General features: G+C 47.2%; 1 long non-coding RNA gene across 3 annotated transcripts; it reads left to right on the forward strand.

Moving 5' to 3' along the window:
• The first annotated feature begins 3,662 nt into the window (after nt 1-3,662).
• Nucleotides 3,663-13,974, forward strand: LOC142003899 (uncharacterized). Of its 3 annotated transcripts, XR_012642895.1 has the most exons (4): nt 3,663-3,707; nt 6,020-6,190; nt 11,485-11,629; nt 12,125-12,324. It is a non-coding gene; the product is annotated as an uncharacterized LOC142003899 (long non-coding RNA). The 3 variants fall into 3 exon arrangements; XR_012642894.1 differs by lacking the exons at nt 3,663-3,707; nt 12,125-12,324 and adding an exon at nt 13,946-13,974 and having other exon boundaries at nt 5,542-6,190; XR_012642893.1 differs by lacking the exon at nt 3,663-3,707 and having other exon boundaries at nt 5,542-6,190.
• The last annotated feature ends 3,289 nt before the right edge of the window (nt 13,975-17,263 follow it).

Consider the following 17,263-nt stretch of genomic DNA (forward strand, 5'->3'; position numbering starts at 1 on the left):
CCTGCCTAGGCTTTTTAGCATTTTATCTGTCTTCTAGCTTTGCACTAGCACTGATGCAGATGCCCCAGCTAGAGAGAGGGGGAGGTGCTCGTACAGATGCCCAACTGGCGTTTCCACCACAGCCATCTCAGCCTGTTAGCTGAATTTAAATCGAATGTGGAGCAGTGCCCCTCTGCCATGTGTATTGCATAAACTAGAAAGTCTCTGCGGCTCAACGGGCACAAATTGGACACCAAGAAAGGGAATGTAGGTTAAGCTGTAGGGGAACACTTCAACCTCCCTGGACATATAGTAAAGGCTTTTTTAGCCATTTTTCAATCAGAAAAAACAAAACCCTTCAGTGCATGATTACAAAGGGAAATGGCTAAATTGAAGCTCATTTGCAAATTCGTAATTATACAGGTAAGTCATAGTTAAGGACTTTAATTGGTTAACTCTTTACAGAGGCCACTTTCCCTCTATGGAGAGCCACATCTCCCCATCAGCTATGCTAAATGACCATAATCACCCTGACTGATCACCCTAATTTACAAGGGATAGTAACTTCTTTCTTTTGCAGTGATTTTCTTACACGTATCCCTCCATCTGATGAAGTGGGTTTTACCCACTAAAACTTATCCCCTAATAAATCCATTAGTCTCTAAGGTGTTATAGGACTCATTTTTCCTCTGGACACAAGCAAGTTAATACAGTTAGTTACCATAGTGAGTCATCATCATAACCTACTATTGTCTCGGGGCCTGGCTACGCCTGGAAGTTAATTAGTGTGAAAGGAGGCTGTGATTTCAGACAGATTATTGTTCTGTGTGAATACTCTTATTCTGGAATAACTCCCCATGCAGACAAAACCGTGCTGCGTTTGATCAGCAGATAGTAAAAGCCACAGCAGTGCAGGTTGAAGCTGTCTAATCTGGCACTCTCTCGTCCGGCAACATCTGTAATCCAGCATGATTTTAGTTTGCTGGACAACCACTTATCACGGTTTTGGCCAAGTTTCCCATGGTTCCAGAAAGTTGGTTTCCAATCACGAGTCCTGGATGTCCATGTTCCGTGCTTTTATTTAGCTGTAATTTATCTCTAAATGTCTTCTAAAAGCCCTGTAAGAAGGGTTGGTAATGCTGCTAGACAATATTGACCTCCCGTAGTCTGGGAAATTCTCTTGACCGACGCTGGCTAGGTCTCGAACCTGCCGGATTAGAGAGAGTCAACCTGTCATATGATTTATTAGGTGTATTACAGGAGCACCTAGGCTGTTTGGTCACAGACCAGGACCCCCGGTGCTAGCTGTACAAACATTAAGAAAAAACCCTGCACCAAAGAGTTTGCAATCTTTTGCCCTTTGTAATCTCTTTTCCCTAAAATGGACATAGGAGAACTGATAAAACAAACCAGCAGTCATGTACTACTTTAGATACCTAACAAAATAATTTATTAGGTGATGAGCTTTCATGCGGCAGATCTGGGGATAGAACATTTCCAGTCCAGATCTGACCATTTTATAATACAGAGAGCCAAAAACATTGAAATAAAACTGACAAATCAAAAACAGAACTGAAGGGGAGAAGGGAGAGGTGCGAAATACTGAGTGTCCTGCCTGAGATCATTACGAATATCAAAGGTAGGGAGAGTGTTTTTGTGATGTGAGGTAGTCACTATCTCTATTAAGGTCAAGAATCAATGTATCAAATTTGAGCATGAACTCCAGTTCACGTATCTCCCTTTGTAATCTGCTGTTAAAGTCTCTGTTGTAGGATGCATATTTTCAGGTCTTTAACAGAATGGCCCACTCCACTGAAATGCTCACTGACAGGTTTATGTGTATTCAGATTCCCAATATCCACTCTGTGCCCATTCGTTCTTTGGCAAAATGTTTTTCCACTTTGTCCGATACGCATAGCAGAGGGGCATTGCTGGCACATGATGGCATAGATAACGTTTGAGGTACAGGAGAGTGAGCCCCTGATCTTGTAATTAACATGATTAGGTCCAGTGATGGTATCTCCAGAATAAATATATGGACAAAGTTGGCACTGGGGTTTATTGCAAGGAAAAGTTCCAGGATTAGTATTAATGTGGTATGGCTGGTGGCTGCAAGTGAGAATTTTCCTGAGGTTACATGATGGTCTATAGGAGAGAACAGGCCACTCGCCTAGGACCTCTCAGAGTGTAGCATCATGCTCCAGTAGCGGTTGTAGATGGTTTGATGATGCACTGTGAGGGTTTGAGCTGGGGACTATAGGTAATGACAAGTGGTGTTTGGTTATTAACCTTGGGCCTATCTTGAAGTAGTTGGTTTCTGGGTATTTGTCTGGGCTGTCAATCTTTTTTTTTTTGTTTTTTTTTTTTTAAATTCTTCTGGCAGGTATTTGTTTTACGAATGCTTGGTAGAGATCTTGCAGTTTTTGGTCAGTAGGATCGGAGCAGATGCGATTGTATCTAAGGGCTTGACTCTAAAGGATGGATCATGTGGTGTGTGCTGGCTGGAAGCTGGAGGCATGTAGGTAAGTGTAGCAGTCAGTGGGTTGCCGGCAGGGAGTGGTGTTGATTTGGCCATCAGTGAATTATACTGTGGTGTCCAGGATATGTGTCTCTCGTGTGGAATGGTCAAAGCTGAGATTGCTGGTGGGGTGCAGGTTGTTAAGATCTGGAAAACTTTCCGCACCCAGGGCAGACCCTGGCTCAGTATATTTCTTTTTTAAAAAATTGCAAATAAAACTATTTTAAAGTAATAGAACTTAGATGTTCATTTCCTGTGGGTCAGAGAACTCTTACAGCAGGGCCAGGACCATCTGGCATTGTGTGTTCTGTGGCCCATTGGACCGTGGCTGCAGCATATCAACTTTGATTTCAAAGAGAAAGGGTGGGAGGGCATGTTGATAACCAGGGGAACTGGTTCCCCCAGTGTCTGCCTCAAGCAGCAGTCAGAGTGAGCTGGGAGAGGCGGGAATATCCCCCACCTGCCTGAAACCTCCCAAGGGCTGTTGACGCAACAGCCTCTGGACCTTTTAATGTCAGCGTTAATTATTTCTTTGCCTTTTGTTTTGTCGCAGTATTACAAGGAAGGAAGTGGGTGTGAATCCCACAAGCTGGGGCTCAGGATCTGATTGTAGGGAAGGTGTGGGCGGGTCTATTAGAGAAGTGTGTTTTCCAACCATAATGACTGTTACAATTATCAGAGAGGGAGCCGTGTTAGTTTGCAGCTTCGAGAGCAACAAGAAGTCCTGTGGCACCTTATAGACTAACAGATATTTTGGAGCATAAGCTTTTGTGGGCAAAGACCCACTTCGTCAGATGCATGAGTGGGGGGTGGTGGTTTCAGAGGGGTATTTAAAGAATGGGGTCCCAGAAAAAGGGAGGGCCAGAGCTGACAAGGTCTATTCAGCATGGTGGAAATGGCCCATTATCAATAGTAGGTATCAAAGGGGTTAAAAACAAGTCAGATCAGACGGGGGGGATATGAGCCATTGTCAGAGTCTAATGGAGAGATCTTAACACCCAGGGCAGAGAAGCTGCCTTTGTAAGCTACGAGCCACTCCCAGTCTCTGTTTAATCCTTGGTTAATGGAGTCAAATTTGCAAATAAATTGCAGCTCAGAGATTTCTATTGCAGCTCAGAGATTTCTCTCTCCATCTGATTTTTTTAAATTTCTTTGTTTCAGGACTGCCACCCTTAAATCTGCCACCGAGTGTCCAGGGAGCCACCCCAAGGTCTGTTCCACTATGATAGTCAGGTTCCCGCCTCGTTCTTAGGCCTGAGAGATCAGCTGTTGGCTGAGGAGAGCACGTTGTTCCTGAAGTTATACCCTCCTCTGGCTAGGGTTGCCTCTCTAATTATTTTCCATCCATGGGTGGGATAAATTTTATGTCCACTACAGCATGCGTGGATGTGCACCACCAGTAGAGGCACATGCTGCTGCTTCTGGTGCTCTGTTAATCAGCCGGGCAGCACTTGAATCTCTCCTAGGCAGCCATTGAGTGCTCAGCTTACAGGGAACGCTGTGTCTGGCCCACAAGCTTCATTGTGTGGTTTGTCTCTTGGTGGAATGAGCTTGGCAGTGGAGCTGAGTCACAGGGCTCAGTACTGCCAATGCCCAGCAGTGGGCACCTGCGTCTTCCTGGCTGTGGCACGGGCTCCAGCATGGGGATCAGAGCCCTGCACTCTGGCCTCTTAAGCACTGGAGAGACCAAAGTGTTACCTTTGCCAGCTGGGCTGGGGAGAGGCCACAGATTCAAGCAGCTGCTCTGGCAAACTGGCGCTGCTTCCCTGGTGACGCCTGTGAGCACCTGAGTGTGTGACAAGCGGGGAGGGGTGAATTGGGCTGATAGCGCAGGCTAGAGCCAGCTTTGGTGGGTTTGGGTGTGGTGCAAGCTCCCCCCATCTCCTGCTCTCCCAGCCCCTCCTGCAAAGCTTGGGTAACGCAGCTCGGTCGTGACTGCCAAATCCTTGGCACTCCCAGGCCAGTTCTCCCCACACAGCTTTGCAGGCGTCCCTCATTCAGCATTCCCTGTGAGCTGAACACTTGGGCGGCCGCTCAGGAGAGATGCAAACGCTGCCCAGCGGATTTGCAGAGTGCCCACCGCTCGGTGTTTGTTTCTACCGGTGGTGCACGTTTTCCCAGGCCGTGGTGTGCGTAAACATTCTGCACGTGGATGGAGAAGACTAGCAGGAACATTGCCCTCCATCCCACCCTGCAGCCCCCTGCCATCCCAGGCCTGAGCCCCCACCCACCCACACTCTCTCTCTCCCTTCCCCCCCGTTCCGACCTTTGCCTCTCCTCCCCTCACATCAGCAGCCCTGGCAGTCACCCTCCATCCTGAATTGATTCCCTGGCTAATCTGACCCTGTGCTACACTCATACACACACCCCTACCAGTGCCACTCACTTCTGATTCACACCTCCTCCCTCCATGAGGTGGGTCTAGGGGTTAGAACTGGTGTCTGGGAATCAGGTTTCCTTGGCCCAGGTCCTTGACCTGCTTCGTGACCTTGGCTACAGTCACTCGGCCACCTTGTGCCTCAGTTTCCTCAAATTGGGATGATCTTTCCTTGGGCTTTGCAAGCACTAATTACTCTTGAGGAGGGACAGGAGCCTCATGGCTGAGCCGGGTAAAGGGGGCACTGGGCCATCCTGGCCAATGCTGGCCCACGCTGGTAACATCTGGGAACCGGTGTCCACAGGTGGGCTGAGTGATGTGGGGAGTCCACTTGACTCTTCCACAGCCAGGGTGCCTATGCAGCTTGAGCACCTGCTTTTCGGTTTCTTCCTGTTGGAAGCAGGGTTGAGTCCAGGGCGTTTGCTCGGCCTGGGTGCTGGGAGAGCTCGCAGAGGCTCAGAACAGTGATGTTGGTCATTGACTGGAGATGGCCCCGGATCGGCTCTTGGGTGGGTCAGTCGCCACAGCCCTTGTGTGCTGCCGTGGGGTTAGAACGGCAGATCGGCAGATCGGAACAGGTGGCTGGGTGCAATGCAGTGGGCTCCTCTGACCCTCATGCAAGGAACTTGTGATAGTGCCTGTATATGCACACATCCATGTGCATGCACGCACACCACTCATGCTCACAGACAGAAGACTGCACAGTGAACACATGCACACAGGCATATACATACCTATGCATGCACACGCTTCCTTGATGAGTACTCACCCTTCACTCACACCCTCTCTTGCCCACTTCCTCATGCTCACTCATATCCACCTACACAGCTGTGTCATGCCCACACAGCCTCACACACCCTTCCACACCAAGAACCGAACCTCAACTGTGCTCCTGGCTCCTGTCCCTTTAAAATCCCAAATGCCGCCCCTTTTCCCCTTCCCCATGGATAAAAACCCAGGGGAGTGGGGTGGGGGGGGTGTTAGGTGCGCTGTCCTCTCTTCCCCAGTCTCTCCTAGCACAATGGGGGAGCCTGGAGATCTAAATATCTGTTCCCCACCTCACTTTTCTCATGCTCCAGTCTCCTGAGCCATGGTGAAGGTCTGAAAACACCCTCCCCCGGCCTCCTCACTTTCTATTTCAACAGCTCTTGGCTGCAGGGTGCTGGCTGTGCCGCGAACTCCCTGCTGTGAACGGGAATGGATGGCATCTATTTTATCGATTGTAGCTGCGTGGTACTGAATGGGTCGGAGGCTTCAAAAGTTCCCCCAGTCTTCCATGCCCACATCCAGGCCTGGAGGTTCAGTCCCAGTGGAAGGTGAGTGAAAGATGACCTCCCCCCAACACCTTGGTCACTGGAATCTTCCTGGGGTCACAGGCCCCTCCTGTAATAAGTAATCACATGAGCCATCATCTGTTATAGCTGGATCACTGTCAATTCCTGCCCACCCTAGCAAATCAGAGGCGCTTTTCTTGAGGGGTTCATCTATATATGGCTTTCTCCCTGATGGGAAGAGATCAGCCCAGACTCTAGCTGCAGCCTAGGCCAGATTCTGCTCTGATTTACACTGGTTTAAATCTCTAGTGGCTCCCACTGAACTGACCCCAAACAAACAAATTAGGGTGAATCACAAGCCCCGGGGCCCCAGTCATGGCTGGGAAGCCAGGGGTGGGCATGGCTAGGAACAGAGAAACAGTTCCAGATATTCCAACAATAGAGTGTAGCATGCAGTGGCATGATTAGTGCAGTGGGGACGATTACATGGAGTCTTGTGCGGCTGCGCCCCATCACAGACCCCACCTGTGGTGCTGCTGGACAATCCAGGTACATTCTGATAGAACTTCCTTGTTAATCTGCTGGATGGTCTGGTACATCCAGGTGAAACTCACTTGCTGGGCGATCCAGAGGTGTCTGGGTGGAACACACCTTCTATATGGCTGAATGTTATAGGTAAGTTCAGATAGAACATGAAGCAGGGCAGCAGGTGTGTTCTAGGTACGTTCAAGTACAACCCAAACCCACCTGTCATGTTAGCGAATGGTCTATGGAGGGGGGGCTCAAGAGGGTGGAGAGAGGCTGTTCTCAGTAGTAAGGGATGGCAGAACAAGGAGCAGTGGTTTCAAGTTACAGTGGGGGGTGTCTAGTTTGGATATTAGGAAAAACTATTTCAGTAGGAGGGTGGTGAAGCACTGGAATGCACCTAGAGGGCTGGTGGAATCTCCATCCCTAGAAACATTGAAAAGTCATCTAGCACCTTAAAGACTAACAGATTTTTGTGGAGCATAAGCTTTCATGGGCAAAGACCCACTTTGTTAGATGCATGACGAAGTGGGTCTTTGCCCATGAAAGTTTATGCTGCAGAAAATCTGTTGGTCTATGAAGGGCTACAGGACTTGTTTTTGTGGATACAGACTAACACAGCGACCCCTCTGAAACTTTCCATCCCGAGAAGATTTTAAATCCCAGCTTGGCAATTTAGTTAGGGTTGATCCGGCTTTCAGCAGGGCCCTGGACTCAATGGCCTCCTGAGGTCTCTTCCAGCCCTAGAATTCTATGATTCTTTGCTCTGAAGTACAACCCACCTATTGTGCTGAAATATGTCCTAGGTATGTCAAAACTAGCTATGTTGTTTAGCACCAAGCACTTCATGGCTAGGAGCCCTGAACCTCAGTCACTTCTTTGGGAGAAAGTGAGGCCTAGTAGTTAGAACAGGGGTTTGGAACCTAGGACATAGCAGCTCAGATCCTGGCCTAGTCATTGACATGCTGTGGAAACTTAAGAAGGTCATTGTCCACATCTGTGTCCCAGCGTATCCTTTGTCTCTTCACACTGTGACTGCTTCCATGCCAGGGCCGTCTCTCATTCTGTGTCTGTGCAGCATCTGGCGCTGGTCCTTAATTTGTAGTAGAAGAGGTGCTGAGGCTCAAGCATTCCAGTGATTTTTTTTTTTAAACTTTCATAGCCGATGGAGCAAACCCAATGGGGCCCGATCTTTGAATGGTCAGGTCCAGAGGTGCCGGGTCTCAGAAGCACCAAGCCCTGGAGATGCCAGTGTTCAGAATTGCAAAGCCTAGAGGAGTCAGGGCTATCAACTGCGAGGCTTGGAGGTGCTGGGGGGTCAGAACTGCCAAGCCTGCAGGTGCTGGAGCTCAGCTCCAGCACCAGTTAAAAACTACAAGGCCCTGTGGAACTCTGCCATGAAGCCTCTAGGGGGTTCTGTGCCAGTCCCAAGCCTGGATAAAGGAGATGGGTTGGTCAGATGAGCATCAATGTGCTGACCATGAAACTACAATGTGAATGAAATCTGATGCCAGTACAACTGATAACAAACACGGCTCAGATATCACCTGGATATAAAGGTCCGTGGCACCAGTCGAGCGATCAGGATTGGGTTGATAAGTTGGCTACCAGGACAGGGAAAGATGGAAGGAAATAGTGAGGGAGGCATCGGACACCAACAGGCGCTGAGTCCATAGTTGTTGGTGATGAGGCTCTGTGGGCCCCAATCTCATTGGGGGCATCTGGATGCTACTGTACTACACTTAACACACCAAATGATTATTAACAGTACGGCCAGCCTGAGCTCAGCAGCGGCGGTACTGTCTGCAGGGATTCATAGATGGGCCAGAGAGCAGTCTAGGATGAGCTCCCTCAGATATTCGCTCCACGGGAATCCTGCCTGTATCCTTATGGGGAGCTGCGCTCCTGTGGGAAACCTAGGAGGTTTCCCCGTGTATAACCCATAGTGCAGATCTCCTGCGGCAGTTGGGATCCCTCTCTGCCCTCCCATCCCAGCAGGAGAGTTCTGGGCGGGCAGACCTGACGGGGGCAGGTTTATTGCTCCCTTGTTACTCAGACTCCTGAGTGGAAGGCCGGGCTTGCCCATTAAAGCACAGGCTAGGACACAATGCCAGGACTCCTGGGTTCCCTTCCAAACTTCGGGAGGGAAGTGGGGCTAGTGGTTCGAGCAGCAGTTAGCCTATGGGAGCTGATTCTTAGGAGTGGGGAGGTCTGCCCCCAGCTCTGGGAAGGAAGTAAAGTCTAGTGGTTAGAGCCAGGTATTTGGATGTCTGGTTTCCACCCCCACATCTAGGAGGTCATGCAGGCACTAGCATGCATAGGTTCTAATTTTCACTGTCACTGATGTGCAGGACGACATGGGCCAAATCGCTTCCCCTCTCTGCTCCTCTGTTAGGCAGGGACCCTGCTTCTCACCTCACACAGGTTTTTCCTGCAAGGAGCCGCCTCTACCATGCTGTGTGATGAGGCAGCAGCTTCGGACCCAAATTAGAACAGCTTCCAAGTGACTATGAATAGACTTGCTGAAGCCATTCATAAACATTAGCTAATAAGTCCTGGCGGCTGTGTGTGCCAAGGAGGGTACTCCACGGCAAGGCCAGCTGCTCCCGTTCTGCTGGGGGGCGGGGTAGGTGGCTTGTGATGGTATGTATGTAAGGTGGCATGACCGTTGCCGGAAAGCATTGTGCTGGCTGGCAGCTGCTCCTCCTATTTGTGCCACCTCCACCGCCCCTCCTGGAGGGGGTGAGTCCCCATTCATCAATTTCACTTATGGTGGGAAACCAGAAATAGCAGGACTGGTGTTAACCCCTGAGGTGCTGGACCAATTTAGGCCCAGACATCATGATTTGTGATCATGCCAAGGTCCAAGGGCTGCACTCAAGGGGCCTGGCGGGTTGGAGTGGGGCAGTCCAGTTGCAATCTCAGAATCTCATTTCTAAGGCCCTACCCTGAGGGGGGGTTGATTTCCCAGAGCTCAGCTCCTGTTCAGACATCCCAGAAGGGCCAGGTTTTCAAAGGGTTCAGCAGTCCCCAGCATGGCTGCTAGTCTGGAGGCACTCAGCTTGTTCCCTAGTTCAGCCGATGGAACTGCATTGGCCCTGCTGGCTGATTGCAGGCCTGGGAGGTGCAGTCAGCCAGTGGGAGTGTCTGCTTCCTCTTGTTCCCAGCTCCCCCAGGAGTAACTCCTCAGGCAGAGAGGAAAGTTTGGCTCCCATTGCAATTCTTGGAACTCCCTGCAGACCCCTCAGGCAGCCGGGACCACTCGTCACTAAGAACTGGGCTGAGACCCAGGCAACTCATCTCACCCACAGGCCAAATGGACACAGATTCAAATCCTGTCTGGGTTGAAAGCAATTACAATCTTCTCCGTCCCGATCATGAGTATTAAGGACATGCTGTCCACTCCCCCCACTCGCTGGCCACCTCAGCAGTGCAGCTGAGGACTGACTGAGCTCCCATCTCCCAGGATGGGAATTACCCCCACAGATACAGAGCCATGTAGCTGTGCACTCTGTGGCAGGGGAGAGAGAGACAGTTCATTCTGTCAGCTGGAATACTGGCCTGGTACTCAGACATCCTTGGGTCTAGTGACTTTGGGCAAGTGGCCACACCAGGCCTCAGTTTTCACATCTGTAACAAAAGGTTGGGGATAATGACAGTGACCTCCCTTAGAGCACTGTGAGATCTAATGATGACAAGCACTTAGATGGAAATTAAGTGTTTTAGAAAACGTTATGGTTGTTACCAGGCTCTTGATTCATGTGTCAGAGAGTTCACAGCCATCCGCGAGTGCTTTAGACTTGTGACCCAATTCTATTGGGTCTGCCCATACCTTTTATAACTAAGGGTGAAAGGTGTGCATCCAGTTTCCCTTCCCTGCTCCGGAAGTTAAGCAATCATGCTGTTCTCTACCCCAGAGATGCCTGCAGTTTCACGGCACTGCACCTATAGGAACTGGGCGGTGCTATGGGATTTTTCAGGCTGGAATGCCCTAGCTATGGTAAGAGATTGCCATCCTAACAACACACACACGGGTCAGTGAGAGATGTTACAAAGGAGCCGTGGTTTGGTGTGCTCATAGGCTACAAGGCAGAAGACTGAGTCCCCATGTTATCTAAGCACATATTTAAATCTATTCCTATTCAGCAAAGCATTTTGAACATGTGCTTAAGCCCATTGGGACTAGACTCAGCCCTAAAAGTCAGGCCTGTGCTTAAGTCTGTGCAGAATCAATGTCTTAGGCTAGGTCTACACTAGACATTAAAATTGATTGTAGCTAAGTCAGTTCCAGTTACAGCAACTGCATAGGTGAAATTGACTTCTCTATCGTTAACTTGGTTGTCCTCACGGAGGGAGGTCAATGAGAGAAACTACCCCCTCAACTTTCCTTACTCCTCATGAGATTGAGGAGTACAGGGGTTGACTGTCGACCCTGATAGTTCGATTTCATGCATCCCTGTTAGGTACGAAATCAAATCATGACTGGGTCGATCTTCTGGATGGTGAAGACATACCCTTAGCGCTGTATCCTTCACCTTTAACAGATATACTGAAATATCATCCAATAAAGCAGGGGTGAGAAAAGTTTGTAACATCAGGCCCCACCTTTTGTCCGTGCAGTTAGCAGGCCCCTCCCCTCAACTTGTTTAATATAATCCAAATCCATGGAAATTTCTGTTATATTCATTTGAAAAACACCATTTCGGCGCATGTAAGAAAATTAGTCTGTAGAATGTAAAAACTTTATTGATCGGTATATTAACGTGACTGCACAGACGTAGCAGTAACATATAGTTCAACATTTTTAACAGGACAGATGAGCCTGAGACCCAGCACAAGGACATCGGTCGTGGGGGGTGTTTCAGAGGTTGCTACTCTGAGCACTGGTTCCACATCTAGACAGGAACGAAGATTGCTTTTTAAAGTAGCTAACTTGGAGAATGTAGTTTCACAAAGGTAAGTGGAAGCAAAACACAGGAGCCCTTCAACAGCCTTCGCAGAAAGTTCAAGATAGTTCAAGATGGTCTGTCTTCATGGGAAACCCAAAAGCTTGCAAGGCTTTTTGCTTTAAATTCCATTTTCAGTGGGGAGTTGATTGATAAATCGATCAACTGTTCTTGCTCGGTAGTCGATAAATGGGCATTACCTACATCTACATCAAAAGGATTCTGAATCCAGTCAAACTCTCCTGTTGGTAATTGCAGAACATCTGGGAGATATCGAGGTCGTGATTTTCAAGATGTTATAACAGCATCAATCTGATTGTGATCAATATCAGAGGCTTCAATGAATTCACTGAGACATTGAAACATTTTGCAAGGTCCTGTTCTGTATTTATGTTTCCAGAGAGCAAGCTTTTTCAAAAATGCTGAAATACTATCACCCATTTTCAAAATATTACTACTTTTTTCCTTGTAGCAATGAAGTTAGGTAACTTATTTTTTTTTTCAGAAATATCACTGAGGTAACACAAAATTAGAAGCCACCTTTAATGCCAAAGTTCTCAGGCAAAACCTGGTTATAATCCAAAAGTTAAAGTTGGAGCTTATCCGTGAGCCCAACGATGCGGTGAAGAATCTTTCCCTGTGATAACCATCCAACTTCTGTATGCAAAAGCAGGTTATCAAATTGCGAGCCCATTTCATTACAGAAAATGGAAAATAATCTGGTTTGTAAGGATGGAGCTTTAATAAAATTCACTTTTTTTATTGCATCCTTCAGAGGTGCATTGGCTTTGGACTCAAGGCTCTTCTCAGCTAGAGTTTCACGATGAATCATGCAATGAGTAAATTTCATGAGGCGCGAGGTTTAGAACTTTCGCCCTGAAACCCCTTTGTATGTCCCATCATTGCAGTGGCACCCTCTGTATACACACTGACACGATTACCCCACAGCAGATCCTTGGCTTTAAAAAATTCATCCACAATATTGAAAGTCTCTTCTCCTGTAGTGTGTCCTTCATGTAGTTTGCAAAACAACATTTCTTCTAGGATTTCACCTCTGTAACAAATATTGGAGGGGTAGCCATGTTAACCTGTATCTGCAAAAGCAACACGAAGTCCTGTGGCATCTTATAGACTAACACAGTGGGGCGCAACCTTTTTTCAACCACAACCCCCATATTTTATTGCATTTATGTCACAACCCCCAAGTTAAGCCCCCTAAGCCCTATCAGCCCCAAACCCACCTCCCACATCCCCAGGCTTAACCCTTATTAGCCCCAAACCCACCCCCACAATCTCCAGATTTAACCTGCCTCAGAGCATGAGCATAGCTCCCCTTCATGGCTGCCACTGCCTCCTCTGCATGGCTGGGGAAGGCTTAGCTGCCCCTCCACCCAGCTGTTCAGCAGGCTTCCACCACTTGCAGGGTGGCCAGCTCCTTGCTCTGTTGTTTTTCTCTGGGGCCCTTTGCCCTGCTAGTTGATTTCTGCAGAGCTCCCTGCTGCAGCTGACTGCTAAGAGGCTCTGGAGGCTGCTACCACTTAAACAAAAACACTAAATTCCCTTTAAGTAGCAGCACTACTCTCTGGAGCTTGATGTGGCTCTTTAAAGAGCCACATGCAGCTCTGGAGTTGTGACCCCCCCAGCAAGACATCCACAACCCCCAAGTGGGGTTGCAACCCATAGGTTGCACACCGCTGGACTCACAGATTGTTTTGGGGCATAAGCTCTTGTGGACAAAGACCACTTTGTCAGATGCATGTCTTCCTTTCCTAACAGTATCTTAACAACTACCATCAGCTGTGCCATGTTAACAATATCAGTATTTTTCATCCAGTTAAATTGCAAACTTAATACTTTGGAGAATTTGCATCAACAGTTGTGTTTCAATGGCCTTAGAAAGATCAATGCTGCACATCTTTTATGTGTCGTGAGACAAAGGTATAGTTTTTATGACCTCAGTATATTTGCTACTGTACATAATGTCATTTATCTTATTTGTAGCGGGAAGTACTAATATCTCACCTGTTATATGACTTCTTTGTCTTTGCAATCAGATGAGCTGCTTTGAAAGATGCTCCCTGAGCCTTTGATGACATGGTGACATGGTTACATGTTTATTCATGACATTTTTGTGTTCAGGATGCCTGGTAATTAAGTGGTGCAGAAGTTTTGTTGGTTTCATAGTGTGAATGGCAAAGTACACAATGAGGTTGTTGCTCATGATTCACCCTTGTCCATGAAAATCCAAGTTTGAGATACTCTTTATATATTTTTATTTTGCTGTTGGAGGACTCTGTTTTTACATTTGTATGTTCTGTTGTTTCAGAATTTTCAATGCTTTCATGTAACTTTGGCATTTTTGGAGGAGGATCATCACTTGACAAAGAAGTAGAAGTTGTAGCATTTTCACCAGCCATTGAAAGCCACTTTTCCATATTCTGGGTAAATTAAAAAAAAACAAACCCATAATGGCTACCTCTACACTAGCTCCTCCCTTTTGAAAGTGGCAGGCAAATGCACTGGGTCAAAATGGAAATAAGGTGCTGATTTGCATAGTCAGCACTTCATTTGCATAATGACAGCCACTTGCATTCTGAAAGTGCTGCTTTCGAAATGCAAAATAGCCATGTAGATAAGGTTCCTTCGAAGGGAAGCCCCACTTTCGAAAGCACCCTTCTTCCTGAAAAAAATTAGAATCCATACAGGAATGAAAGGGGGAAATATACAGTTTAATTTGCTTCGGATGTCTTGTATTTTAGACCGTAAGTTTTTTGGGGGGGTATAGGCTGTCATTTAATATTATACAACCTCTCTACACAGGAGGCTCCAGCTTCATTGATCTTGAGGCACTACTACTAAGTACACTTGATAGAATAATCTAGCATTTGCACATCTCTAATTCACTTTGCAACATGCTGACAACCAGGAGATCCCAACGAAAACTGTAGGAACATGAGATGTGGGGGCCACCCCAGCCTTCAACATTGTGGGAACAATTTCCTGTTAGAGGTGAAATTTTCAAAACCATGCAAGCAACTTAGTGCCACTTTGTGCATGCATCTCTATGCGCCATTTCCAGAAGAAACTGATGAGGCTCAGATTCTCAAGGGTATTTAGGCTCCTGAGTCCTCTGGACTTCAGGCATCTAAGTTTCACTGAAATTCAGTGGGATGTAGGCTAGTACATGTCAAAAATGGTGCCTACACTCCTTAATCACTTCAGCACTTTTGTAAAGTTTACCCCATGCCAAGAAAGAATTAGGGACTCAGCAATGCCAATTTAGCAGCAATTCAAATAGAAAATGAAATGCTGCCACCCAAAATTGCAATATTGATACCAAGATACTGGAGACTGCAATATTGATACCAAGGCTACACCATATAAGTAATTAATAATGCCAAAGTTGATTAATACCAATAAAGTAATTTATGTACAAATAATGAACAATAAGAACAACCAAACATTGCCACAAGTCAAATCAGCAGTTTAGGCTCTGATCCTACAAATACTTGCATGCAAGGTTTAACTTCACTTCTACCAGCAGCTTCACTGAGTTCAACAGGGCCACTCATCCTGTGCTGTCATCGTGCACCTGTTGGCTTGGCACGCCATAACCCTGGCACTTCACTTGCTGCATCAGTTATGAATGAAAAAAACAAAAACAAATGCTTGAGTCCTGGCACTGCTTTCATTACAAATTAAGCACTGTACTCATCAGAGTTAAGCAAAGCAGCAGAAATGTAGCACTTTAAAACAAAATTATTTATTCAGTGATGAGCTTTCACTGAATAAATCATTTTGTTAGTCTTTAAATTGCTACATTTCTGCTGCTTTGTTGGAGTGTAGACTAACGCAGCTACCTCTCTGTTACTCATCAAAATTAAGTACTCATGTATTTATCAGACCTGGGCTCTTAGGTGCTTAACTTTAAACACAGCCCACTGACTATAACAGCTCCAGGCTGTGGGGTCTATGCTAGGATTGGGACATTTAGATTTTGTTCTGATGAGGTCTGTCAGGTGGCCTTGTTTGCCTTATTTCCCCACTCTAAAGTGGGGGCAAGGATGTAGCCCTCCTTCGTCAAACACCTTTGCTTGATTGACAAGTAGGGCTGGATAACAGCTACAATCGTTATTGTTCCTTCCCATATGCCTATTGCTAAGCACTGTGCAAATCTGTGTATCATTAACAACAAGAAGTCCTGTGGCACCTTATAAACTAACAGACCCACTTTGTCAGAGGCGTGCAGTGGGTCTTTGCCCCCCCACGAAAGCTTGTGCTCCAAAATATTTATTAGCCTATGAGGTGCCACAGGACTTGCTGTTTTTGGAGACACGGACTAACACAGTTACCCCATCAAAACAAAAAGCAGTCAAGTAGCACTTTAAAGACTAGCAAAATAGTTTATTAGGTGAGCTTTCGTGGGACAGACCCACTTCTTCAGACCATAGCCAGACCAGAACAGGCTCAATACTTAAGGCACAGAGAACCAAAAACAGTAAGCAAGAAGGACAAATCAGAAAAAGATAATCAACGTGAGCAAATCAGAGAGTGGAGGGGTGGGGGGGGAAGGTCAAGAATTAGATTGAGGGGCTCGTCTGCATACTTGGCTCAATCTAATTCTTGACCTTCCCCCTCACCCCTCCACTCTCTGATTTGCTCACCTTGATTATCTTTTTCTGATTTGTCCTCCTTGCTTAGTGTTTTTGGTTCTCTGTGCCTTAAATATTGAGCCTGCTATGGTCTGAAGAAGTGGGTCTGTCCCACGAAAGCTCACCTAATAAACTATTTTGCTAGTCTTTAAAGTGCTACTTGACTGCTTTTTGTTTTGATAGTGGATAGACTAGCACGGCTTCCTCTCTGTTACAGTTACCCCTCTGATACTTTGCAGCTGTTAGTCTGTTATCTCCAAAAACAACAAGAAGTCCTGTGGCACCTTACAGACTAACATTTTGGAACATAAACCTTCCTGGCCAAAGACCTGCTTTATCAGATGCATCTAACGAAGTGGGGTTTTGCCCATGAAAGCTTGTGCTCCAAAATGTGTTAGTCTATAAGGTGCCACGGGACTTTTTGTTGTTGCAGTATTAGGCATTAGCTCCTGAAAATGCTGCCACCGAAAACAAAGTGCGTGGTTAACGAAAAGCAAACCCCAGCGTTGCCCCGGTCAACAAGGGAACCCTGTTCCACGTCCCAGTGACTAAGTCCCTCTAAAAAACTGCGGGGAGCCCCACAGTGAACATTGCAAAGTGTGCGGTAGGCAAAGAAATACAATATTTTTTAAAAAGTGCAATGTTGAAATTAGCCCCAAGTCGCCCAGTTTTTTTTTTTCCCCCTTCGGCTACAACTCCACGGAGCTCCCGCAAAGCCCAGGGAAGAGGGGACGCATCTAGGCTGCTTTCATGTCACATGCAGTTTGTCTCCCTGGTGCACCGAAACGCCTCCAGCCTCCCCGCCTGCGCCACTTTCTGATCAGGCAATGAAGTAGCCAACCCTAGCAAGACCATAGGTTTCTGTGAGTGTCTGGGGTCCTACTACACCCCAGGCAAATCCCTCATGTGGGTGGAAGGTATCCTCGTCAGCGTGCGGGAAGGAGACCCTGGGCTTGGGGGCGTGGTTAATTTTTGGGGCGGCTACCCGATCT

Source organism: Carettochelys insculpta, chromosome 30 (genome assembly GCF_033958435.1).
Source record: "Carettochelys insculpta isolate YL-2023 chromosome 30, ASM3395843v1, whole genome shotgun sequence".
Classification (NCBI taxonomy): Eukaryota; Metazoa; Chordata; order Testudines; family Carettochelyidae; genus Carettochelys; species Carettochelys insculpta.